The sequence below is a fragment of the Oncorhynchus clarkii genome, chromosome 20, assembly GCF_045791955.1.
Source record: "Oncorhynchus clarkii lewisi isolate Uvic-CL-2024 chromosome 20, UVic_Ocla_1.0, whole genome shotgun sequence".
Taxonomy (NCBI): Eukaryota; Metazoa; Chordata; class Actinopteri; order Salmoniformes; family Salmonidae; genus Oncorhynchus; species Oncorhynchus clarkii.
The window spans coordinates 56606080-56632505 of NC_092166.1; the positions used below are offsets into that span (position 1 = coordinate 56606080).

A 26426-nucleotide genomic window follows, 5' to 3' on the forward strand; every position below is an offset into this window, starting at 1 on the left:
GTGAAGACACTTGCCAGTTGGTCAGCGCATGCTCGGAGTATACGTCCTGGTAATCAGTCTGGCCCTGCTGCCTTGTGAATGTCTTACTCACATCAGCTGTGGAGAGCATGATCACACAGTCTTCCAGAACAGCTGGTGCTCTCATGCATGCTTCAGTGTTGCTTGCCTCGAAAACCGCAAAGAAGTCATTTAGCTCATATGGTAGGCTGGTGTCACTGGGCAGCCCGCGGCTGGGCTTACCTTTGTAATGCGTAATAGTTTGCAAGCCCTGTCACATTCGACAAGCATCGGAGCTGGTGTAGTAGGATTCGATCTTAGTCCTGTATTGTTGCGTTGCCTGTTTGATGGTTTGTCAGAGGGCATAGCGAGATTTCTTAAGCGTCCGGATTAGTGTCCAAAAGGTGCTCTTCACTGATGAGTCGCAGATTTGTCTCACCAGGGGTGATGGTCGGATTTGCGTTTATAGTCAAAGGAATGAGCGTTACACCGAAGCCTGTACTCTGGAGCTGGATGGTCCGTCATGGTCTGGGGCGGTGTGTCACAGCATCATCGGACTGAGCTTGTTATTGCAGGCAATCGCCACGCTGTGCGTTACAGGGAAGACATCCTCCTCCCTCATGTGGTACCTTTCCTGCAGGCTCATCCTGACATGACCCTCCAGCATGACAATGTCACCAGCCATACTGCTCGTTCTGTGCATGATTTCCTGCAAGACCGGAATGTCAGTGTTCTGCCATGGCCAGCGAAGAGCCCGGATCTCACTCCAATTGAGCACGTCTAAGACCTGTTGGATTGGAGGGTGAGGGCTAGGGCCATTCCCCCCAGAAATGTCTGGGAACTTGCAGGTGCCTTGGTGGAAAAGTGGGGTAACATCTCACAGCAAGAACTGGCAAATATGGTGCAGTCCATGAGGAGGAGATGCACTGCAGTACTTATTGCAGCTGGTGGACTGACTGTTACTTTTGATTTTGACCCCCCCCCCTTTGTTCAGGGACACATTATTCCATTTATTTTAGTTACGTCTGTGGAACTTGTTCAGTTTATGTCTTAGTTGTTGAATCTTGTTATGTTCATACAAATATTTACACGTTAAGTTTGCTGAAAATAAACGCAGTAGACAGTGAGAGGACGTTTCTTATTTTGCTGAGTTTATGTACCATCACTGTGGGGACAACATCATTGATTATTATTATTGGTGATGCTGGTGAATGATGTGGTACTCCTCAATGTAAATCGGATGAATCCCGAAACATATTCCAGTCTGTAGTAGATAAACAGTCCTGTAGCTTAGCATCTCCATCATCTGACCACTTTCGTATTGAGTGAGTCACTGGTACTTCCTGCTTTAGTTCTTGCTTTAAAGTAGGAATCAGGAAGATAGAATTATGGTCAGATTTGCCAAATGGAGGGTGAGGGAAAGCTTTATATTAGAAGTTGACCGATTTAAATCGGAATGGCTGATTAATTAGGGCCGATTTCAAGTTTTTCATAACAAATCGGAAATGGGCGCCGATTTCCGATTTAAAAAAAATAAAATGTATACCTTTATGTAACTAGGCAAGTCAGTTAAGAATACATTCTTATTTTTAATGACAGCCTAGGAACGGTGGATTAACTGCCTTGTTCAGGGACAGAACGACAGATTTTCACCTTGTCAGCTCAGGGGATCCAATCTTGCAACCTTACAGTTAACTAGTCCAACGCTCTAACCACATGCACTCCACGAGGAGCCCGCCTGTTACGCGAATGCAGTAGAAGCCAGGGTAAGTTGCTAGCTAGCATTAAACTTATCTTATAAAATACAAATCAATCATAATCACTAGTTATAACTACTAATCCAGGTTAGCGGGCAATATTAACCAGGTGAAATGTGTCATTTCTCAGTATATGCAACAGTTTGGGCTGCCTGGCTCATTGCGAACTAATTTGCCAGAATGTTACGTAATTATGACATAACATTGAAGGTTGTGCAATGTAACAAGAATATTTAGACTTAGGGATGCCACCCGTTAGATAAAATACCGAACAGTTCCGTATTTCACTGAAATGATAAACGTTTTGTTTCCGAAATGATAGTTTACGGATTTGACCATATTAATGACCAAAGGCTCGTATTTCTGTGTGTTATGTTATAATTAAGTCTGGTTTGATAGAGCAATCTGACTGAGCAGCAGCAGGCTCGTAATCATTCATTCAAACCGCATTTTCATGCATTTTGCCAGCAGCTCTTCACAAGCACAGCGCTGTTTATGACTTCAAGCCTATCAGCCTAATTAATGGCTGGTGTAACCAATGTGAAATGACTAGCTAGTTAGCTGGGTGTGCGCTAATAGCGTTTCAAACCTCACTCGCTCTGACACTTGGAGTAGTTATTCCCCTTGCGCTGCAAGGGCCACGGCTTTTGTGAAGCTATGGGTAACAATGCTTCGAGTGTGGCTGTTGTCGATGTGTACCTGGTTCGAGCCCAGGTAGGGGCGAGGAGAGGGACGGAAGCTATACTGTTACACTGGCAATACTATAGTGCCTATAAGAACATCCAATAGCCAAAGGTATATGAAATAAATGGTATAGAGAGAAATGGTCCTATAAATACTATATTAACTACAACCTAAAACCTCTTACCTTGGAATATTGAAGTCTCATGTTAAAAAGGAACCACCAACTTTCATATGTTCTCATGTTCTGAGCAAGGAACTTAAACGTTAGCTTTCTTACATGGCACATATTGCACTTTTACTTTCTTCTCCAACACTTTGTTTTTGCAATATTAAAACCAAATTGAACGTGTTTCATTATTTATTCGAGGCTAAAATTATTTTGTATTATATTAAGTGTTCATTCAGTATTGTTGTAATTGTCATTATTACAATTTTTTTTTTTTTTTTTATTTATTTATTTATTTTATTTTATATATTTTTTAAAATCGTCCGATTAATCGGTATTCGCTTTTTTGGTCCTCCAATAATCGGTCTACCTCTACTTTATATGCGTCTGTGTGTGTGGTGTAAAGGTGGTCTAGGTTTTTTTCCTCCTCTGGTTGCACATGTGACATGCTGGTAGAAATGAGGTGAAAAGGATTGAAGTTTTCAGCCACGACTCGTGAAACATAAGACATTACAGTTAATGTCCCATTGGTAGGATAGTCCCGAACAGAGGTCATCCAGTTTATTCTCCAATGATTGCACGTTGGCCAATAGGACGGATGGTAGAGGCGGGTTACCCACTCGCCAACAAATTCGCACAAGGAACCCAGATCTGCGCCCCCTGTATTGGAGTCTCCTCTTCATGTGAATGACGGGGATTTGGGCCTGGTCCGGGAAAAGCAATAAACCCTTCGCGTCCGACTCATTAAAGAAAAGATTCTTAGACCAGTTTGAGGTCAGTAATTGCTGTTCTGATATCCAGAAGCTCCTTTCGGTCATAAGAGAGAGCGGCAGAAATATTATCTACAAAAGAAGCAACAAACAATAAAACACACAAAATAGCACAATTGGTTAGGAGCCCGTAAAAAACAGCAGCCATCCCCTAAAGCGCCATTATAAAAGGGTCATTACAAATATTCATGCGAGTAGACCGCTGGAAAAAGCAAGCATTTTTTAAATGGTCTGTTTGAGATACAAGTTGGAGGGGAGTGTTTTTTCAATAATTTATGCTTTGGCAACAAATAGAAGTATAGGACAAGTCAACAACATTATTTGGGTATGAGTTAACAGTATATTAACTTTTTTTTAAAAGTGAGTTTCACTATACAGTTACTTTGACAGTTAAAAGACAGTCGGCTACTTTCTGTGAATATTCTATTCAACCTAACGAGAAACAGAGACACAGTAAGCTCTAAATGATTTATAACATCTGTTCTGGGAAAGCAGTCGTTCCTGTACCATCTAAAACGTGCCCATTAAAGTGCCCTGCTTTTCAAAAGACTAGGCTGTGAGCAGACTTGGGATGGGCAGGAACAGAGTCAGGGCTTGTCGGAGCACAACCACGTCTCCACATACACATGCATGCCAGATACCACACCCCTAATTATCCCAATGCTACTCACCCAATGCCACTGAGCCAACAGGAGCCTAGTTCCCGAGTGTATCTACCGTAACCTTTAGGCTAAATTGTTCTGTCACCCTCGCATGCAATGTCAAAGTTGCAGTATAAAAAAAACAACACAGAAACAGATTCAATGTACTAACATGCATTAAAGTTCAGTGATGATTAAAGTTCAGTGACGTTGAACAGGATTTGCTACTCTGAGGACAAGTTGAGCGCAGCCTGAAGCTGTGGGGAGACATACAGTGAAGACAGAGGAGAGGAGTAAGGTCTACGGTCACGTCCCAAATGGCACCCTCTTCCCTATCGGCTCTGGTCAAAAGTAGTGCACTACATAGTGTATGCGTCCCAAATAGCACCATATTCCCTATGTCTACGGGAGACTGATAATAGGCTAACGCTTACCTGCCGATGACAACTACCACCATGTGGATGATGCCCAGTGGGCATGGAGGATGATAGGCAGGCGGGTAGGGGCTGGCATGTGTTCACAGGGGTACCACCAAACAGGGGCCTTTATTATTTAAAAAAGTTACATGTGCCAGGGGCAAGAGGGGCATGCAGTCCTCCCCCCTAAAACCACGAGATGACAACGTGGCAAATCATTCCCAAGGGGTTCGAAGCACAAAGTATCGATTCAATAGAAAATGAAGATTAGGTCATCGGGCCCCTCAGAAGGTGGTTCTCCAAAACACCCATAGGCCTATGTGCAGCCGCCCTGAGTCTTATTGCGATATACCACAGCAGTGAGAAACTCAAACTGTCTCTGTGCATCGTTTACCTTGGTTTCCGTAGCAATGACTCTGCAATGAGCTCTGTTTACAAAGAGAGGCGATAGGGATTCAGTAACGAGAACTTGTACCAATGATATCAAAACATTTCCCTATCACTGCTTCCTACACAAGACCCACACAATCAATTTTCAGTTGCATTTGTGAGGCCCTTAATAATATGCACAAGTAGTAACTATATAGCACATTTGATTAGCTACTAGTGCTGCTGAGGCACTACGACCTACAGTGCCTTGCGAAAGTATTCGGCCCCCTTGAACTTTGCGACCTTTTGCCACATTTCAGGCTTCAAACATAAAGATATAAAACTGTATTTTTTTGTGAAGAATCAACAACAAGTGGGACACAATCATGAAGTGGAACGACATTTATTGGATATTTCAAACTTTTTTAACAAATCAAAAACTGAAAAATTGGGCGTGCAAAATTATTCAGCCCCTTTACTTTCAGTGCAGCAAACTCTCTCCAGAAGTTCAGTGAGGATCTCTGAATGATCCAATGTTGACCTAAATGACTAATGATGATAAATACAATCCACCTGTGTGTAATCAAGTCTCCGTATAAATGCACCTGCACTGTGATAGTCTCAGAGGTCCGTTAAAAGCGCAGAGAGCATCATGAAGAACAAGGAACACACCAGGCAGGTGCGAGATACTGTTGTGAAGAAGTTTAAAGCCGGATTTGGATACAAAAAGATTTCCCAAGCTTTAAACATCCCAAGGAGCACTGTGCAAGCGATAATATTGAAATGGAAGGAGTATCAGACCACTGCAAATCTACCGAGACCTGGCCGTCCCTCTAAACTTTCAGCTCATACAAGGAGAAGACTGATCAGAGATGCAGCCAAGAGGCCCATGATCACTCTGGATGAACTGCAGAGATCTACAGCTGAGGTGGGAGACTCTGTCCATAGGACAACAATCAGTCGTAAATTGCACAAATCTGGCCTTTATGGAAGAGTGGCAAGAAGAAAGCCATTTCTTAAAGATATCCATAAAAAGTGTTGTTTAAAGTTTGCCACAAGCCACCTGGGAGACACACCAAACATGTGGAAGAAGGTGCTCTGGTCAGATGAAACCAAAATTGAACTTTTTGGCAACAATGCAAAACGTTATGTTTGGCGTAAAAACAACACAGCTGAACACACCATCCCCACTGTCAAACATGGTGGTGGCAGCATCATGGTTTGGGCCTGCTTTTCTTCAGCAGGGACAGGGAAGATGGTTAAAATTGATGGGAAGATGGATGGAGCCAAATACAGGACCATTCTGGAAGAAAACCTGATGGAGTCTGCAAAAGACCTGAGACTGAGACGGAGATTTGTCTTCCAACAAGACAATGATCCAAATCATAAAGCAAAATCTACAATGGAATGGTTCAAAAATAAACATATCCAGGTGTTAGAATGGCCAAGTCAAAGTCCAGACCTGAATCCAATCGAGAATCTGTGGAAAGAACTGAAAACTGCTGTTCACAAATGCTCTCCATCCAACCTCACTGAGCTCGAGCTGTTTTGCAAGGAGGAATGGGAAAAAATGTTAGTCTCTCGATGTGCAAAACTGATAGAGACATACCCCAAGCGACTTACAGCTGTAATCGCAGCAAAAGGTGGCACTACAAAGTATTAACTTAAGGGGGCTGAATAATTTTGCACGCCCAATTTTTCAGTTTTTGATTTGTTAAAAAAGTTTGAAATATCCAATAAATGTCGTTCCACTTCATGATTGTGTCCCACTTGTTGTTGATTCTTCACAAAAAAATACAGTTTTATATCTTTATGTTTGAAGCCTGAAATGTGGCAAAAGGTCGCAAAGTTCAAGGGGGCCGAATACTTTCGCAAGGCACTGTATATATAACACGGCAGAGGAGATGTGCTCACTGACTGAGGAAATCCATTAGGGGGCCACTCAGCAATCAGTGTAGGCTAGCACTGGCTCAAAGCCATCAGCCCCTTCTCATCAAGAGTACTGGCAGTGGGCAGGGGTGAATGACAGAGACAGACAGAGGAAATGTGTGTGTGTTTGTGGCAGTAAACTAAGTAAGCTATGCTGCATACTGCAGGGGAAGTTGCTAGTGTTGCAAGGTTGGCCAAGGACAGGGATTGCTTGCAGATGAATGGGTTTGCACAGGGAGCCAATGAGCTTAAGCCTCCATACTCTAAACTGGGCACCTGGCTGCAACCAACACTCTCCACCTCAGGGGTTCCCAACCTTTGTCCCCTCAGGGGCCCCTTTTTCACATTTGAAAAATGTTGTTTATTGAGATGGCCTATATTAAAATACACCACCAGCTTGACTTTGTCTAATTTGGGGAACAACTTTTAGGTAGGCTAATGTATAAATCATAAAAAATATATTATTATGAAATCAATTCTTGACCTGATTTTCCCCAAATGTACCAAATGTTTTAAAACGTATATCAACTCAATTTAATTATACATACTCTTTTACAGAAAGTGAATAGATAATTTGAGAGTGAAAGTCACACATTTTGTAAGATTACTTCCCGAGCAAAGTCCAATTTCTATGACTCCTCGAATTTAGAATATATTCCTTCGAAAATATTCCTGCGTGCATCAGCCGCGTCTTCCTCGGGCATTTTACAGCTCGTTTCTAGCTTAAAGCGTTGCAGATATATGCGTTGTTTGAGATCGGTAGAAAATATATTTTTTACCCCTCAAATCAAAGACGGTTGCAGTGACCTCCGGGCTGCAGTGACCTCCGGGCTGCAGTGACCTCCGGGCTGCAGTGACCTCCGGGCTGCAGTGACCTCCGGGCTGCAGTGACCTCCGGGCTGCAGGCAGCACACAAGCACAGGACTGCATGAGCAGTGAGATCTTTTGCAGACATCTATTACACTTTCACAGGTCCAGGCTTCACTTTTCCACTGCTTGCAATATAAGTAAATGTGGAGCTTAGAGGTCTCCTTCCATCACCTTGGCTGTTAGAAATATTATAAATAGTGATTCTATGATTACGGTTACAGTATTCACTTCTCTCATATGACAAGGCTGCAGGCATTCAGCCAGTAGCGTTAGTTTGCGACCGACCCCAACCTGGCTTGTGACCAATGAGGCCAACTCTACTGGCACACACTGACCCACTTCTCTCCCACTCCTTCTCCCCGCTTAGGTTAAATTGCAGGCCCAACCTACGATACCCCACCAATTCAACGGTAGGTCAGACTAAATCAAGTCACAGGCAGGCTAGCCAAAGCCTCATTAACAGAAATTCCAGGGGACATCACTCTTTCACAGCAATCAATGTCAATATCTCTGCGACAGATCGCCTTAAAAATATATATATATATAACAGCAAACGCACAGTACAGCAGGAGAAACGGCTTCACCAGCACACACACACACAGCATAGAATGGGCCAGAATGCCACACAGAAAGGCCTTGAGAAGTCAAGGCAGTTGGGCAGAGGTACTATTGAGCAGCGTGAGATCTATTACAACTGTGGGGCACATTAAAGCTTTCAGCAACACAGGAAGATGTGATGCTTTATGCTCATATATTCCTTGGAACCCTGCTTAGCCAATGAACCCCCCCAAGTGATGACTTCCAGTGGTACGGCAACAAGAATCACGTGGTGGATGAATCCATACATGGATTAATGGACGGGGGAGGACAAATGCAGGCCTACAGTCTCTCGGCCTATAGATTTGCACTTTTGAGGCAGCCTGGCGTCTTACGTTTTTATACCTGAACTATTGTTTCACCACAAAGAGCCTACAGAATTGGGAATGGTGTGGATGCCCACCAACGCTTGCCCTCGAGTTCACTCCTATTTCAGAGACAGTCAAGCCATCATGTCTTAACCTGTTGCGTCGACCAAACCCGGATCCGGGATTCTATTTACAGACCTAAGCTCATTACCATAACGCAACGTTAACTATTCATGAAAATCGCAAATGAAATGAAATAAATATGCCATCTCTCAAGCTTAGCCTTTTGTAAACAACACTGTCATCTCAGATTTTAAAATATGCTTCTCAACCATAGGAAAACAATCATTTGCGTAAAAGTGGCTAGCTAGCGTAGCATTTAGCGTTAGCATTAGCATCCAGCACGCAAGATTTCAACAAAAACATAAAAGCCTTCAAATAAAATAATTTACCTTTGAAGAACTTTGGATGTTTTCAATGAGGAGACTCTCAGTTAGATAGCAGATGCTCAGTTTTTCCAAAAAAGATTATTTTTGAATTCGAAATAGCTCCGTTTTCTACATCACATTTGGCTACCAAAAAAAAAAACGAAAATTCAGTCCTCAAAACACGAACTTTTTTCCAAATTAACTCCATAATATCGACTGAAAACATATGGCAAACGTTGTTTAGAATCAATCCTCAAGGTGTTTTTCACATATCTCTTCAATGATATATCGTTCGTGGAAGCATGGTTTCTCCCCTCAATCAAATGGAAAAGTACAAGCAGCTGGCGTTTGCGCACCGAATTCCACGCAGGACACCAGGCGGACACTTGGAAAATGTAGTCTCTTATGGTCAATCTTCCAATGATATGCCTACAAATACGTCACAATGCTGCTAACACCTTGGGGAAACGACAGAAAGTGTAGGCTCATTCCTTGCGCAATCACAGCCATATAAGGAGACAATGGAAAACAGAGCTTCAGAGATTCTGCTCATGTCCTGCTTGACGCATCATCTTGGTTTCGCCTGTAGAATGAGTGCTGGGGCACTTACAGACAATATCTTTGCAGATTCTGAAACTTCAGTGTTTTCTTTCAAAAACTGTCAAGAATATGCATAGTCGAGCATCTTTTCGTGACAAAATATCGCGCTTAAAACGGGAACGTTTTTTATCCAAAAATGAAATAGCGCCCCTAGAGATCCAACAGGTTAAGAGAGCAAGGTGTAGGCTACCTGCGGGCCAAACCACAGGGAAATAAAGCCCACTAAGACTATTCATCTGTCCCTATCAGGAGGTAGACAATATGCTGATGGGAGATAGGCCTAGATATCGGATAGAAATAGTCTTGAAAAGTTTAAAGATGGAAAGATAAGCACCGCATGGGCACAGAACAGTTGGCTCCCTTCAGCCCTATGACTCCCACTGGTCACATTGTCAGGTTGAGGGCAGCAGCAGCAGACACGCAGCCTGGCTGGAGTCATGATTTTATCGACCAATGCCTTTTTATGTGCCCAAGTGTCTGCTTTTCAGAGAGCATTTAAAAGCATGCTTTTCCAGACTGTATGACTCAACAGCGTTCTGTACACACATACACACACTAGAGTCAACCAGAGACGTGAAACGAGTTCTCTTTTTAAAACCAGATCCTTTTACTTCAGGGTTCAAGGTTAGAATTGTTAAGAATTTTTTTTTAACTTTGCGCATCACTTTCAGAGTTCAATCAACATATCAGCGGATGTGGTTCGCTCACGAAAAACCTGATGTATTGAGTGGCTGTGATTGAACATCCTGTCTACTAGACATTTACAAAAATGCACTAAAGCCACAAAACACAAATCTACCTAAATGAGCCTAATTATTGGCAACATACATGACCTACTACACTGTCTGGCCGCAATAAGCAATCCATCACAGAAGTCTTATCCTTAGCTCGTGCATGACTATTAGGCTAAGATCTATCTATAAGTGGCTCTCACCCCCAGGGCAAAGGGCCCTCTAGTCCAGAGGGAGAAGGTCACCCAGGGAGCACAAGCAGAGTTTAAAAATTATTTTTTTAAATGTAAAAAGTGTCACCGGGTTCACTTCAGCAGCACCCTTCTAGTCTGTAACTGAGGAGGACGGGAGAACACACACACACACACACCACTCCCTTACACCACAAACCACGATGGCCACAATGACTCGACGCAACAGTACAGAGGATGGGCCCTGGTCAAAAAGGAGTGCAGAAAACAGGGAACAGGATGCCATCTTCAATAAATAGATCAAAAAGACCTCTTCATCATCCTCTGCATTGTAACAGAGTCATTGTGTCTAACGTGAATGCCAGGTTATTTTAGGGAACCTTTCTTTCTGGAACTGTGTGACAATGTGGGATTGTGAAGTGCCTCTGATGATCAGGGCTCCCGAGTGGAGCATCGGTCTAAGGAACTCCAATCTCAAGTGATTGAGGCGTCACTACAGACCCTGGCTCGATTCGAGGCTGTATCACAACCGGCCGTGATTGGGAGTCCCATAGGGCGGGTTAGGCCGTCATTGTAAATAAGAATTTGTTCTCGATTGACTTGCCTCGTTAATATAAAGTTATATATTTTATTTTAAAATCGGGCAAGCTAAAATACCCAGCAAACTAACCCCTGCCTTGAGAACACGCACACACGCATCGTGCATGCCCTGCCCACTTAGTTTGAAGGATGCAAAATCCACTTGTCACATAAATCGCACCTTTAATTTTTGCTTTAATTTTACTCCTGTGACTCTTCCATACTCTTGCTTGTGCGTGACGGTTTTTCTATGAACGTTACGGCCGCGGAAATGTTTGTAATGACCTGTCAAACACACCCGGTAACCGCTGAAATGGGCTCAATGGAATACAAATGGAAGCTGCTATAGACCACCAAGTGCTAACAGTAAGTATCTGGATAACGTGTGAAATGCTTAATGAATGAAATGCTTAATGAATGTGCTATCAGAGAGGTATATTTTCTGGGTGATTTAAAATATTGACTGGCTTTCATCAAGCTGCCCACTCAAGAAAAAACTTCAAACTGTAACCAGTGCCTGCAACCTGGTTCAGGTTGTCAGTCAATCTACCAGGGTAGTTACAAACAGCACAGGAATGAAAACCACCAACTAAAAAGGCTCAAGCCACAGACAGAGCTAGGTCTAACAGAGGAAGATCGTCATATGAGAATGATAAGACACCCAGCTGCTATCCAGACGAGGAAGAGCCAGATAACGACGTTAGGAAAGACTTACTCTAACCACTCTCAGTAAAAAAATAAATAAAAGGGCCTTAGCAGCTCTACGTCCTGGATGACGTACCACGGATCCACACAGGCCCGCTAGATGTACCGTTGTCCCACTAGAACTCCATATGGCTTCGGACTTCAGTGTGACTACTGCTGAAGCTGTGACTTCTGAGAAATCGTCTTTATCCGTCATTCAATAAGAGCAGGAAACACGGATAGGGTTCCACTTGCTGCATCAGCTCATTAGTCTGCTTTCAGTGGAAATGAGGCAATGTGAATCGTTCCCCTCTGAATTGTCAAGACTGTCGTCTTGTCGATTACAAACGTGAACACTGGTTTGGCGAGTTAGAGAAGCATTACCTCGCCTGTCCTTTTTCCTTCAGAAATAGAAACGTGACTGTGTGGCAAACTCTGGGAAAACAAGTCTGACTGACCACCTCAGTTCAGAGATGTTGGTTTGACTTTAAAAAGGTTATGAATGATGGATGTCTTGTCCCAGTCAGACTCCCCAGTTGGCCAGACTGTCTGGGAGAATGGGCTCCCAGCATGAGGCGGAGGAAAACAGGTGCTTTAATATTTGATGATGGAGCTCGTCTGTCGGGCTGGGCCCCGCCCAGGCTGAGCAGAATTGGCCAGGGAGAGGTGTCTGACTAGTCGGGCTGACAGGATCATAAGCAGTGGGTTGTAAGGATCTAAAGCCAGGCTACCGATGGACCTGCCCTGATGTATTAGGGGTCGACAGACGTAGCCTAGGCCTACGTGCACGTCGTGTCCATCCAAGCAGACACCGATATGAATCTGTAACGTTGGTTAGCCGATTAAAAACACAGCGTAGGCAAGTCCTTCTCAGCATGCTGTATACCCCTCCACGTCACCACCCTACATCCTTTGAGGAAGAGAATTCATCATGCTCTAATTCACGGCAGTGACGTAAATGTAACAGAACTCCCCTCCCTTAGGAGGAATTGAACCGTGTACAATTTGTATAATCTTTTTTTTGGAAAGGATGGCGTTAATGACGACAATATGGTCTATAAATTGATGCTCGACTTGATCTTTGAACTGATATGGTACGGTCATGGTGTAAAGACGGCCTTTTCCAAGCCATTTGATTATTGATGATGTTGACCGTACGGCTAAACAATGAAAGAAAGCGAGGCCTTTTACAGTAAACGGAACTTGAGTCCAGGCCACCGCTGAGGCAAGCACAGATGGTTGTGTGGCTGGACTGAGGAACAGATGGTAAGAACCCCAGGCTGTGTCCGGCCAGACGGCAAACAAGTGACCAGTGAGCCAGGTTCTGAGGTCAGTGGTGTGTATCTTTCACCTCTAATAGGGCTGGGGGGAGTCTGAATCCATACTACAGCTAGCAGCTCTAGATGGCAGAATGATGCTTCTACCTTTGAGGTTGACAAAGCAAAATGCATCAATATAATCAACAGTAAATATAACAAGCACAGAATGAAATTACATCCTCATCTATTGATCAATAGCATAACACAGCAAACAGAAATTAAGTTATTGATCCACTCATTGACCTGCTCATGATGCCTGCTGTTCCTAGTTTCTCATGGCCAATTGGCCAAAGCCATTAAGTAGTAGAAGAGTCCAGTTGTGCGCACCATGAATTAAACATTCGACAACTGGAGTGGGCTACAGCTAAGCCCTTGTTGCATAACATTGTTTGTTTATTGTGTCTGAGAGAAGGAAAATGGTCATTGTCCTAAGAAAAAGTTTCTTTGAGTCTGAAGTCACAGCACAATGAAGACGTAACCAGGCTACTGTTGGTCGCCTACACAGTTTAGCACCAGTAAAAATGCCAAGGGGGATGAATACTTTCACAAGCCACTGTAATTGTCACTTAGGACCTGTACAGAGAGCCCCGATCCAGACAGACTGAATGCTCTTTCTTGTTAGACACATCATGAACCCACAGCACGCATGTCACATGCACAAACAGCCACCCACTAATTCCAATCTAATGAGATCATTCATCGCTTCCATTGGAACAGAACCACAAGTAACAGGACACTAAGCATCTAAAATGGACTACAAATATCATTTTAAAAAATGTTTTGAAATAATAATACAAAATAAATGAAAATTAAATATATATATTTTTTATTATTATTTTCCTTAACGGTAGGAGTCTATAGCTTAGCCATTGATCTCCAAATGGCGCTCATATTCCTTTACTACCCACAGCTTCTCTGTAGGCAAAGGCACAGCTGGACAAAGTCCCTCGTGTTGGGGTTGTGTTCACTCGGCTCGGCGCTCTAGCTTTAGCGCATGAACTTCCCTTCACTGGACACAGACAAAGGAGGCCATTCTCTCAGCCGCCACTCAAGAGCTCTCACTAGAGTTCCACAACAGCGATATGCCTAACGTTTGCTGCTAGACATGTGCCGCTGTTACTTTTCCAAGAATGGTGTGCCAAACTAAGAATGTGTTAGGTGGTAGCCTACTCGTGTTCAAAACGTGTGTTCTTGTTGAGAGATTAGTTTAGATCGGCCTGCCTGTGAAACAATGACACAACGTATACAAATAGACAATGACTTCATTCTGTGGCGATGACTAACATGTACAGAACAATGAATAATGTCTCGAGAAAGGGATTTATTTCAGTTGGGTCTACTGTATGCATTCCAGTGCCTCAGACAGGTGTCAATAATGTGGGTGAAACGAGAAAGGCGACACGCTGAATTACGGAGGCAGTGAATATTGGGGGTTAAGCCAGGCAGGGTTGTACTTGATTGTAATCAATGGGCGGGCCCGCCTAAGTGTTTTTTCTGGTCGTCTATGTCCAAACAGTGTAAACAAATATTAGAATTTTCCGGATAGAAGAACGCTTTAAATGTAAACTTAAACGATTAAAACCAGATATAAAGTATGAAGAAAAAATAATGGACCTATACAACTTTTTAAAATATATTTTGAGAACTAACCATCACCAAAATAAAAGCTTGACAGTTCAAAAACAATTAAGTTAAGACCATTAATTTAGTTATTATGTTTGTGAAAAAGAATACAGCATTATCCATGGCATTTAAACTGCAACATGTCCTCTCAGCTACATGGCAAAATGTGTATAATTGCAGGAAATAAGCTTTAAAACTGCAAAACAAAATCGGTGTGGAACTGCAAGAACGTGGCTTTGAAATGCTAAAACATCTCTACAGGGCCAAGATAGCTGCTGCTGAAATGCCCCGCCAACCACCTAAGCCCCTTTTTGGTCCATTAAAAACCCTGCCAGGGCCCAACCAGGGTTAAGCCAAGGACAACGAGTTACCATGGAATATCACTACTAGCATCATCCCAGCCCCAACTCACACTTAGCTTCCACCATCTTCCGTACTCTTTCACAGCACCATACTAACTAGTAGACACTACCCACAAAACCCATGCCCTCACTCAATAGCGGTTCAGCTGCCCGTGCCGTAAACAAACGCATGACAATGCACTCATCCAGTGTTCACACAATACACAAGGCTCTAGAGCACCAGCTGGGACAACAGACAGAGAACAACTAAAAAGACACAGTCAAAAGAGTTTGAGAGAGCTCAGGTACAGGTTCATGAACCCTTAACATAAAAACACCAGCTTAAAAGATGACTTCATCTCTACTAAATAATGATAGAACAAGGTGTCTCATAATATGCGTGTGAGCATTCCCATTATCCCTCCTATTTTATCAGATTGTGACTCAACTTATGAGGTTCACACCTCAGATAAACACACAGGTGCAACAAAGTCATGAATGGACCCTGATCTGTGAGTGTTGTGAAAAACAACGCAATACATACTCTTCCCATGCCCCAGGCTACTGATGATAACATTGCCCTAAATGTCTTAACAGTGGAAAGTATTCAGATTCCTTGACTTTTTCCACATTGTTACGTTACAGCCTTATTCTAAAATTGATACAATTATTTTTTTCCTCAATCTACACAGAATTCCCCATAATGACAAAACTAAACCAGGTTTTTAGAAAGTTGGGCAAATGTATTAAAAAAAACATATTATTACTTATTTACATATTATTACATATTATTACTTATTTACTTAAGTATTCAGACCCTTCGCTATGTGACTAAAAATGGAGCTCAGGTGCATCCTGTTAGATCCTTGAGATGTTTCTCCAACTTGGTTGGATTCCACCTGTTGTAAGTTCAATTGATTGGACATGATTTGAAAGAGGGACACACTTGTCTATATAAGGTCTAACAGTTGAAAGTGTATGTTAGAGCAAAAACCAAGCCACAAGGTTGAAGGAATTGTCCGTAGAGCTGAGAACGGATTGTGTTGAGGCACAGATATGGGGAAGGGTACCAAAAACATTATACAGCATTGAAAGTCCAAGAACGCAGTGGCCTCCCGGCCAAACTGAGCAATCGGGGGAGAAGGGCCTTGGTCAGGGAGTTGACCAAGAACCCGATGGCCTCTCTGACAGAGCTCCACAGTCGCTCTGTGGAGATGGGAGTTAACTAAAGGTTTACAAAAGATTTACAAAAAGATTTACAAAAAGATTGAGAACCTTCTAGAAGAACAACCATCTCTACAGCGCTCCACCAATTAGGCCTTTATGGTAGCCACTCCCTAGTAAAAGGCACATGACTCCGCTTGGAGCTTGCCAAAAGACACCTAAAGGACTCTTAAACCATGAAAAACAAGACTCTCTGGTCTGATGAAACCAAGATTGAACTCTTTGGCCTGAATGCCAAGCGTCACATCTGGAGGAAACCTGGCATCATCCCTACTGTGAAGCATGGTTGTGGCAGCATCATGCTGTGGGGATGTTTTTCAGTTGCAGGGACTGGGAGACTAGTCAGGAATCAGGATAAGACAAAGATGAACGGTGCAAAGTACAGAGATATCCTTGATAACCTGCTCCTGAGTGCTCAGGACTTTAGACTGGGGTGAAGTTTCACCTTCCAACAGGACAACGACCCTAAGCACACAGCCAAGACAAGGCAGGAGCGGCTTCAGGACATGTCTCTGAATGTCCTTGAGTAGCCCAGCCAGAGCCCGGACTTGAACCAGATCCAGCATCTCTGGAGAGACCTGAGAATATCTGTGCAGCGACGCAGCCCATCCAACCTGGCAGTGCTTGAGAGGATCTGCAGAGAAGAATGGGAGAAATTCCCCAAACGCAGGTGTGCCAAGCTTGTAGCATCATACCCAAGAAGACTTGAGGCTGTACTGTAATCGCTGCCAAAGGTTCTTCAACAAGGTAATGAGTAAAGGGTCTGAAAACGTATGTAAATGCGATAGAAATGTTTGCTAAAAAAATTAACTAAAAACCTGTTTTTGCTTTTAATCCATTTTAGAATAAGACTAAGGTTACATTTCCTGGTTGCAAAAATTCTAATAGTTTGCCTAATTTCAGTTTGTGACAAAACAATCTAGAGTAGAGAATCATTGTATCATCTAAACCGCTGAGTAATATATTTTCCATAACCAAAAATATTGTATTTTCAGCTGGTGTACAAAACTGAAAGTAAAATCCTCAAAAGATGAAACTTAAGGAGAGCATAGAAATACTGCATAGAACAGATCTACCGCTTCACAGATTTGCATTCAATGAGAATGACAGACCTATAACACATTTCTGTGAATTTGGTACGGTGCCCAAAAAGTTACATATGGCAGCTTTAAAAAAATAATAGCAAACAAGTCACTGGCCAAACTGCTGAGGGGGCATTTATTTTAAGATGTATTTCCTCAATATCCTCTGATCACAGCTGGGTAGGTAATATGCCAGGCTATGTTTCTCAGAGAGACAGCCCTCCCTAGCTACAGGAGGCCATGCAGAGTTGGCAGCACACAGAGACTGCCAAACCCCAGCAAGAACAGACGCCCGGGCCATTAATTATCTATGGATATCAGATAGGCTAGGCTGGTCCACAGGGAAGAGCCTGGAGGAGAGAAGAGACAGAATGGGGAGTGCCAGGCCAGGGGGCAGGGAGGGAAGGCCTGCCCTTTGTGTTCTTCTTTCCCTGCTCCAGGACCTCATGCTGCATTCTTTAACCAAATCACAAACAAAACCAGAGGACAAATTTGAATGCTATTTTTCAAGAGGATTAGCCTAACCTGCTCTCCAAGTAGAGCTGCTGGAGAAGAGCTGAGAGCATTTAAGCTCATGTACTAATCCAGCTTCAACGATTCTGGGCAAGATATACAGTGGATGTCCAGTTGTTCATCAGGCTCGTGTCAACTCTCTCAACTCTGGTGGGACATGTTAAAGCAGAATCAGCACTGGCTAATTGTTAATCTTGTTAATGAGCACTGGGGGAGCTTTAATCCCTTCCTCTGAGTGATTAAGAGAGACACCAGAGAGCGCAGAGTTCAGGAGCTTATGCAAGAGGGTGCAACACTATAGAATTTTCACATTGAAACAGCCTATATATCATGTTCAACAGACATTCTTCTTTGTCCTGGAGAATAAGCAAGCATTCATGTGAGCTCTAGCCCTAATGCATTAGCATCTGTTAAATCTGTTAATTTAATCAATATATTATTATAGTTTTACCGTTGAAATTGTAGGAGTGGACACGTTGTTTGCAGGGCGCACAACCTAGGCTACACTTGTGAGTATTACATTTGTCAATTTATTCATCGTCTTGTGCTCCTGTCAAGCTTGAGTAACGACACGCACCTCATTACGCATAGAAGTAGGCCTAGGCTACCAGGCCTGCACGAAATGTACTGTAGGCCTAGAAAATGTTTCCATTTGGAGATCTGTTACCATTTCTGATTGTCTTAACTCAACATCACTATAGCTTCTAAAACTACATGTTTTAAACAGTCGGTTTTCACATACATATAAGACGCATGTCTAAATGGCCTGGCTCCCCCTCCACTCAGTATTTTTGTTAAACAGAAAACCCAAACATATGGCAGCAGATCCACAAGGTCTACCATGAGAGGTGACTGTACCTTAAGGAAAAGCACATTTAGTAAATCCGTTTTATCTTGTGAGAGCTTCCCATGTCTGGAATACACTGCCACCAGACACACATAACTGCACCACATACCACACTTTCACAAAATGCTTGAAGACATGGCTAAAGGTCAATCAGATTTGTGAACATGGTCCCTAGCTGTGTGTTGCCGCTTTCCATGTTATCTGTAGCTTGTGAGGTGTGGAAACACTTTGTTGCTTTTATTAATTGTCTTGCTGCTTTTTGTTCTATGTTGCTATGTCTGTATGCTATGTCTTGCTTGTCCTATGTTGCTATTGTCTATATTGTAATTGTTTTTAATAACCTGCCCAGGGACTGCGGTTGAAAATTAGCCGGCTGGCTAAAACCGACACTTTTACTGAAACGTTGATTAATGTGCACTGTCCCTGTAAAAAATAAAATGAACTCAACTCAATACATTGACAATTACAATAGTTCCTCAATAACTTGGGGGGAATGTCATGCTCTGATCCGGTGGAAACAGCCTACAGCTGTGTCTGTCTGTCCAGAGTTCACTGGCACAGGAAACAGAGGGTCCAGAATATTTTATAGAATGTTGCAAATTAGCTAGCACCAGCTTCAGGACAGACCAAGTTAATACGATGTTTCAAGTTCCTTGAAGACAGGCTATGCGTAGCCAATGTGATTTCTAAGATATATATATATATATATACACACACACACATACAGTTGAAGTCGGAACATACACCTTCGCCAAATACATTTAAACTCAGTTTTTCACAATTCCTGACATTTAATTCTCGTAAAAATTCCCTGTCTTTACTGCAGCGCCAGCTGTGCCATCAGAGTCCTGGGTTCGCGCCCAGGCTCTGTCGTAACCGGCCGCGACCGGGAGGTCCGTGGGGCGACGCAAAATTGGCCTAGCGTCGCCCGGGTTAGGGAGGGCTTGGTCGGTAGGGGTGTCCTTGTCTCATCGCGCACCAGCGACTCTTGTGGCGGGCTGGGCGCAGTGTACGCTAGCCAAGGTGGCCAGGTGCACGGTGTTTCCTCCGGCGCATTGGTGCGGCTGGCTTCCGGGTTGGATGTGCGCTGTGTTAAAGAAGCAGCGGCTTGGTTGGTTGTGTATCGGAGGACGCATGACTTTCAACCTTCGTCTCTCCCGAGCCCGTACGGGAGTTGTAGCGATGAGACAAGATAGTAGCTACTACAACAATTGGATACTACGAAAATTGGGGAGAAAAAGGGGTAAAACTCATAAAAAAAAAAAATAAAAAAAAATATCCCTGTCTTAGGTCAATTAGGATCACCACTATTTTAAGAATGTGAAATGTCAGAATAATAGAAGAGAGAATGATTTATTTCAGCTTTTATTTCTTTCACCACATTCCCAGTGGGTCAGAAGTTTACATACACTCAATTAGTATTTGATAGCATTGCCTTTAAATTGTTTAACTTGGGTCAAATGTTTCGGGTAGCCATCCACAAGCATCCCACAATAAATTGCGTGAATTTTGGCCCATTCCTCCTGAAAGAGCTAGTGTAACTGAGTCAGGTTTGTAGGCCTCCTTGCTCGCACAAATTTTCTATAGGATTGAGGTCAGGGCTTTGTGATGGCCACTCCAATACCTTGCCTTTGTTGTCCTTAAGCCATTTTGCCACAACTTTGGAAGTATGCTTGGGGTCATTGTCCATTTGGAAAACCCATTTGAAACAAAGCTTTAACTTCCTGACTGATGTCTTGCGATGTTGCTTCAATATATCCACATAATTTTCCAGCCTCATGATGCCATCTATTTTGGAAAGTGCACCAGTCCCTCCTGTAGCAAAGCAGCCCCACAAAATGTTGCTGCCACCCCCGTGCTTCACAGTTGGAATGGTGTTCCTCGGCTTGCAAGTCTCCCCGTTTCTTTCAAAGACAACGATGGTCATTATGACCAAACAGTTCTATTTTTGTCCTCTGGTCTGATGAAACATTTCTCCAAAAAGTACAATCTTTGTCCCCATGTGCAGTTTCAAACCATAGTCTGGCTTTTTTATGGCTGTTTTGGAGCAGTGGCTTCTTCCTTGCTGAGCGGCCTTTCAGGTTATGTCAATATAGGACTTGTTTTACTGTGGATATAGATACTTTTGTACCTGTTCCACCAGCATCTTCACAAGGTCCTTTGCTGTTGTTCTGGGATTGATTTGCACTTTTTGCAACAAAGTACATTCATCTCTAAGAGACAGAACACGTCTCCTTCCTGAGCGGTATGACGGCTGCGTGGTCCCATGGTGTTTGTACTTGCGTACTATTGTTTGTACAGATGAACGTGGTACCTTCAGGCATTTGGAAATTGGATGAACCAGACTTGTGGAGGTCTATCATTTTTTTTCTGAGGTCTTGATTTCTTTTGATTTTCCCATGATGTCAAGCAAAGAGGCACTGAGTTTGAAGGTAGGCCTTGAAATACATCCACAGGTACACCTCCAATTGACTCAAATTATGTCAATTAGCCTAATCAGATGCTTCTAAAGCCATGACATCATTTTCTGGAATTTTCTAAGCTGTTTAAAGGCACAGTCAACTTAGTGTATGTAAACTTCTGACCCACTGGAATTGTGATAGTGAATTTTAAGTTAAATAATCTGTCTGTAAACAATTGTTGGAAAAATGACTTGTGTAATGCTCACAGTAGATGTCCGAACCGACTTGCCAAAACTATAGTTTGTTAACAAGAAATTTGTGGAGTGGTTGAAAAATTAGCTTTATTGACTCCAACCTCAGTGTATGTAAACTTCCAACTTCAACTGTAGATATCTATATATATATTTTTTTTAAATCAGGACATTTTCTACCTGCAGGCTGCAATGTTTTAATTTGTTGGCTTTATGTATGTAGGCTATTTTTACATAGTTGGCAATGACAATAGTAGTTACTTTTAGATATAATTTTGATTAACCACATGAGATTGACTGAGATATTATAAATTAAATGAAACTTCCATGAAAATGTGCATATGAAAATCATAACTGGCTTGCAGATCAGTCGAAATGGAATGATAACTGTCACTCCAAATGGAGAAGGTTGCCGACCGCTGGTGTGGTCTATTCCCGGCAACTTCAGGAGCTTAACGGCAGAATCTGCGAAGGCCAGCAGGCAACGGGAGGAGGGAACAGATTTTTTTCTTCTGGTTAGGCAATATTGATCTGGCTCCCTCTTTTTACTTCATTTATAAATCACAGTGCTTAATAAAAAGCATCAGACATGCTCAAAGGCCTACATACAGTTCATTTTATTCAAACATAGCGTGTCTATACATGAAGAAAAAAAAGTTGAAAATTTACACCAATGGATTGGTTTTTTTGTCAGGGACAGCCCTAATTAGCCTACACATTTTAAGTCGACAGCGTTCGGAGAGTTTCACCATTCTTAACATGTTACACCCTTCTCAACACAACCCAGATATCCCAACATAGATACACCTCAACCTCAGAGGAAAGAAAACACCATGGCTAAACTATTTAACAGCTAGGATGGTGGTATAGCCGACTGTAAAGGGCGACTGTAAATCATGCACAAACAAATGACACGCATACATGTCAGAAACACTGACAAACATTGTAATAACCTAACATCAAGAGAACACCAATGAGTCAACATACCTAAACTTGACTGACAAATATCCACTAACAACTTAGGATACAGTAGCCTAACTAGGACAGGCTTGAGGGCTAATGGTTCTCTGCGTCAGTGCATGCAGATATCCCTCGTCTGTATTCTGTGCTCTGGCATGCAAGTCTACCGGGAGACTCGCATTACCCCCAGGCAACGTGGCTCCACTGGGGCTCACTGACCTCCATAACGCCATGCAAGTCCTTCCATCTCCCTCTGTAATGGTTGAATTTATCATGAGAGTGAGAATGTACCTCTGGGTTGATTCATGTCTTTTTAACCATTATGGAGCCAAATCCATACATGAAATCCAACATTGTGTTTCGCTGCATAGACCTTGACACAGTGTGCAGTGTGGCTGTCCTCTTATGACCACCACACAGACAATTAAATCCAACCGGTCAGAGACTGTCGGGGATTTTACAATGACAAGGCCACAACAATCACACTACCATCAGTCAGTGTTTTACAAGTTGCAGTTAGACTCACTTCCAATTGAAGTATGCATGGCATGCTGGTTTAGAGAGGAATGTGCAGAGGTAAAACAATGGATTCTTTACCTCTGGGCCAATGTGGCTGGAGCCTTTAAGCCAATGACTGTATAGATGAATGGACAAAGCCATCACATGACACCATTCCTTCCTATGCCAAGATTCAATAACGCATTGACGCCAAATTAAGTGGGTTAAGATGTCGTTTCATGGAGATGTAACATGCACAGTTTGAGCTACTCCAGGAAGTGACGTTGCAGGCTAGCTCAGCGCTCTCATTAGCACATGCATGGCCAGCAAGGGGCCATTTGTGCCTGATGCTGATTGTTACATGTTATTACACGCTTACAGTAGCCAGCAGATTCCGACCCTACCGTTACACTTGTTTACCCTGAGTTTCAATGGGGTCGGAACGCAGTCATGGTTAGATTAAGATAACACGAAACATGTACCACAACCTCTTGGAACTCCCCATACCGGATCCGGTATCAGGAATACAGACTCAAGCTCATTACCATAACGCAACGTTAACTATTCATGAAAATCGCAAATGAAATGAAATAAATATGCCATCTCGCAAGCTTAGCCTTTTGTAAACAAAACTGTCATCTCAGATTTTCAAAATATGCTTCTCAACCATAGGAAAACAATAATTTGTGTAACAGTAGCTAGCAAACAAAGGATTTAGCGTTAGCATTAGCGTTAGCATCCAGCACGCAACATTTCAACAAAAACATAAAAGCCTTCAAATAAAATCATTTACCTTTGAAGAACTTTGGATGTTTTCAATGAGGATACTCTCAGTTGGATAGCAGATGCTCAGTTTTTCCAAAAAGATTCTTTGTGTATTAGAAATAGCTCCGTTTTATACATCACATTTGGCTACCAAAAAAAAACCGAAAATTCAGTCCTCAAAACGCGAACTTTTTTCCAAATTAACTCCATAATATCGACTGAAAACATGGCAAACGCTGTTTAGAATCAATCATCAAGGTGTTTTTCACATATCTCTTCATTGATACATCGTTCTTGGACACATGCTTTCTCCCCTGAATCAAATGGTAAAGTGGAAGCAGCTGGCAATTGCGCACCGAATTCGACGCAGGACACCAGGCGGACACTTGGAAAATGTAGTCTCTTATGGTCAATCTTCCAATGATATGCCTACAAATACGTCACAATGCTGCTAAGACCTTGGGCGAACGACAGAAAGTGTAGGCTCATTCCTTGCGCAATCACAGCCATATAAGGAGACAATGGAAAACAGAGCTTCAGAAATTCTGCTAATTCCTGGGTGATGCATCATCTTGGTTTCGCCTGTAGAATGAGTTCTGGGGCACTTACAGACAAAATCTTTGCAGATTCTGAAACTTCAGAGTGTTTTCTTTCCAAAACGGTCAAGAATATGCATAGTCGAGCATCTTTTCGTGACAAAATATCGCGCTTAAAACGGGAACGTTTTTTATCCAAAAATGAAATAGCGCCCCCAGAGATCCAACAGGTTTGGATGGGATGTGCCACTGTACTCCAAATTCGACCGACAGAACAAGTCAAAAGTTTGGACTCACTCAAGGGTTTTTCTTTATTTTAACAATTTTTTACATTGTAGAATAATAGTAAAGACTGAAACTATGAAATAACATATGGAATCATGTAGTATCCAAAAAAAGTGTTTAATATGAGATTCTTCAAAGTAGCCACCCTTTGCCTTGATAACAGCTTTGCCTTCTTTCAACCAGCTTCTTGAGGTAGTTACCTGGAATGCATTTTAATTAACAGGTGTGCCTTGTTAAGTTAATTTGTGGAATTTATTTTCTTCTTAATGCGTTTTTGCAAGTCATTTGTGTTGTGACATGGTAGGGGTGTTAAACAGAAGATGGCCCTATTTGGTAAAATACCAAGTCCATACTATAGCAAGAACAGCTTAAATAAGCAAAGAGAAACAACAGTCCACCATTACTTTAAAAGACATGAAGGTCAGCCAATCTGGAAAATTTAAATGACTTTGAAAGTTTCTTCAAGTGCAGTCGCAAAACCATCAAGCGCTATGAAACTGGCTCTCATGAGGTCCGCCACAGGAAAGGAAGCCCCAGAGTTACCTCTGCTGCAGAGGATAAGTTCATTAGAGTTAACTGCACCTCAGATTGCAGCCCAAATAAATGCTTCAGAGTTCAAGTAACAGATATCTCAACATCAACTTTTCAGAGGAGACTGTGTGAATCAGGCCTTTATGGTCGAATTACTGCAAAGAAACCACTACTAAAAGACACCAATAAGAAGAAGACACTTGCTTGAGCCAAGAACGACAAGCAATGGACATTAGACCAGTGGAAATCTGTACTTTGGTCTGATGAGTCAAAATTTGAGAGATTTTTGGTTCCCACCGCCGTGTCTTTGTGAGATGCAGAGTAGGTGAACGGATGATCTCTGCATGCGTGGTTCCCACCGTGAAGCATGGAAATGGCGTGATGGTGCTTTGCTGGTGACACTGTCAGTGATTTGTTTTCGAATTCAAGGCACACTTAACCAGCACAGCATTCTGCAGCGATACACCATCCCATCTGGTTTACGCTTAGTGGGACTATCATTTGTTTTTCCAACAGGACAATGACCCAACACACCTCCAGTCTGTATAATTGCTATTTAACCAAGAAGGAGCGTGATTGAGTGTTGCATCAGACGACCTGGCCTCCACAATCCCCCGACCTCAACCCAATTGAGATGACAGCAGAGTGAAGGAAAAGCAGCCAACAAGTGCTCAGCATATGTGGGAACTCCTTCAAGACTGTTGGAAAAGCATTCCTCATGAAGCTGGTTGAGAGAATGCCAAGAGTGTGCAAAGCTTTCATCAAGGCAAAAGGTGGCTACTTTGAAGAATCTCATATGAAACACTTTTTTTGGTTACAACATGATTCCATATGTTATTTCATAGTTTTGATGTCTTCACTATTATTCTACAATATAGAAAATAATCTAAATAAAGAAAAACCCTTGAATGAGTGTGTGTCCTAACTTTTGACTGGTAATGTATATCCAAACTGATTAATCAAGAAGATTGAAATGCTGCTAGTTTTTTTTAGCAATCGTTCTATCTATTCTGTGTAACAGTTGGTATAAATGGGAGAATTCGGTGTACAACGCAATTTCTCATCCCTGGATTGAGATACGTTTTCCGACCCATATCTCATGCTGGCTCCGTAGGGTCTTAACCATGATGACGTTCCAACCCCAGTGCAGCTCAGTATAAACTAGCCCTTGATAATGACTCTCAGTTCCATTACATGACACATAAGTGTCATTGGATGAAGGCATCTTCTGTACAGGGTATTTTGTTAAGCACCCCCAACGCTCGGTCTGAACATTAACACGCCGCATCACTTGCGGTACGTATCCCCCCCTTTTGGAAGCATAAGGACCTTCTCTTTCATATCAGCAAGAAATAATTTTCAAAAAACAAATATGGTTAAATTGATACACACCTTTACAGAGTTAGTGTTCCCACCCGGCCATATTTCCATGTTACAGCACTTGTTCACGGAAAACAGACTGAAGACAGTCAGAAATAGTGTGCAACTGCAGCCTGCAATTTGGAGCATTCTTGCAAGTGGGTATTCCTGCA

At 42.5% G+C, this 26426-nt stretch overlaps 1 protein-coding gene across 8 annotated transcripts in view; it reads right to left on the reverse strand.

Annotated features, from left to right (window-relative positions):
- Nucleotides 1–26426, reverse strand: part of LOC139376548 (serine-rich coiled-coil domain-containing protein 2-like) — a 99973-nt gene that overhangs the window by 71394 nt on the left and 2153 nt on the right. For 2 of the 8 annotated variants that reach the window (XM_071119268.1, XM_071119273.1), the window contains exon 1: nucleotides 26287–26393. The exons of the other annotated variants lie outside the window; for them this stretch is intronic. The gene's annotated coding sequence lies outside the window, so the exon portion shown is untranslated. Of the gene's footprint in view, nucleotides 1–26286; nucleotides 26394–26426 lie in introns of those variants that run through there. 8 annotated transcript variants of the gene reach the window in all.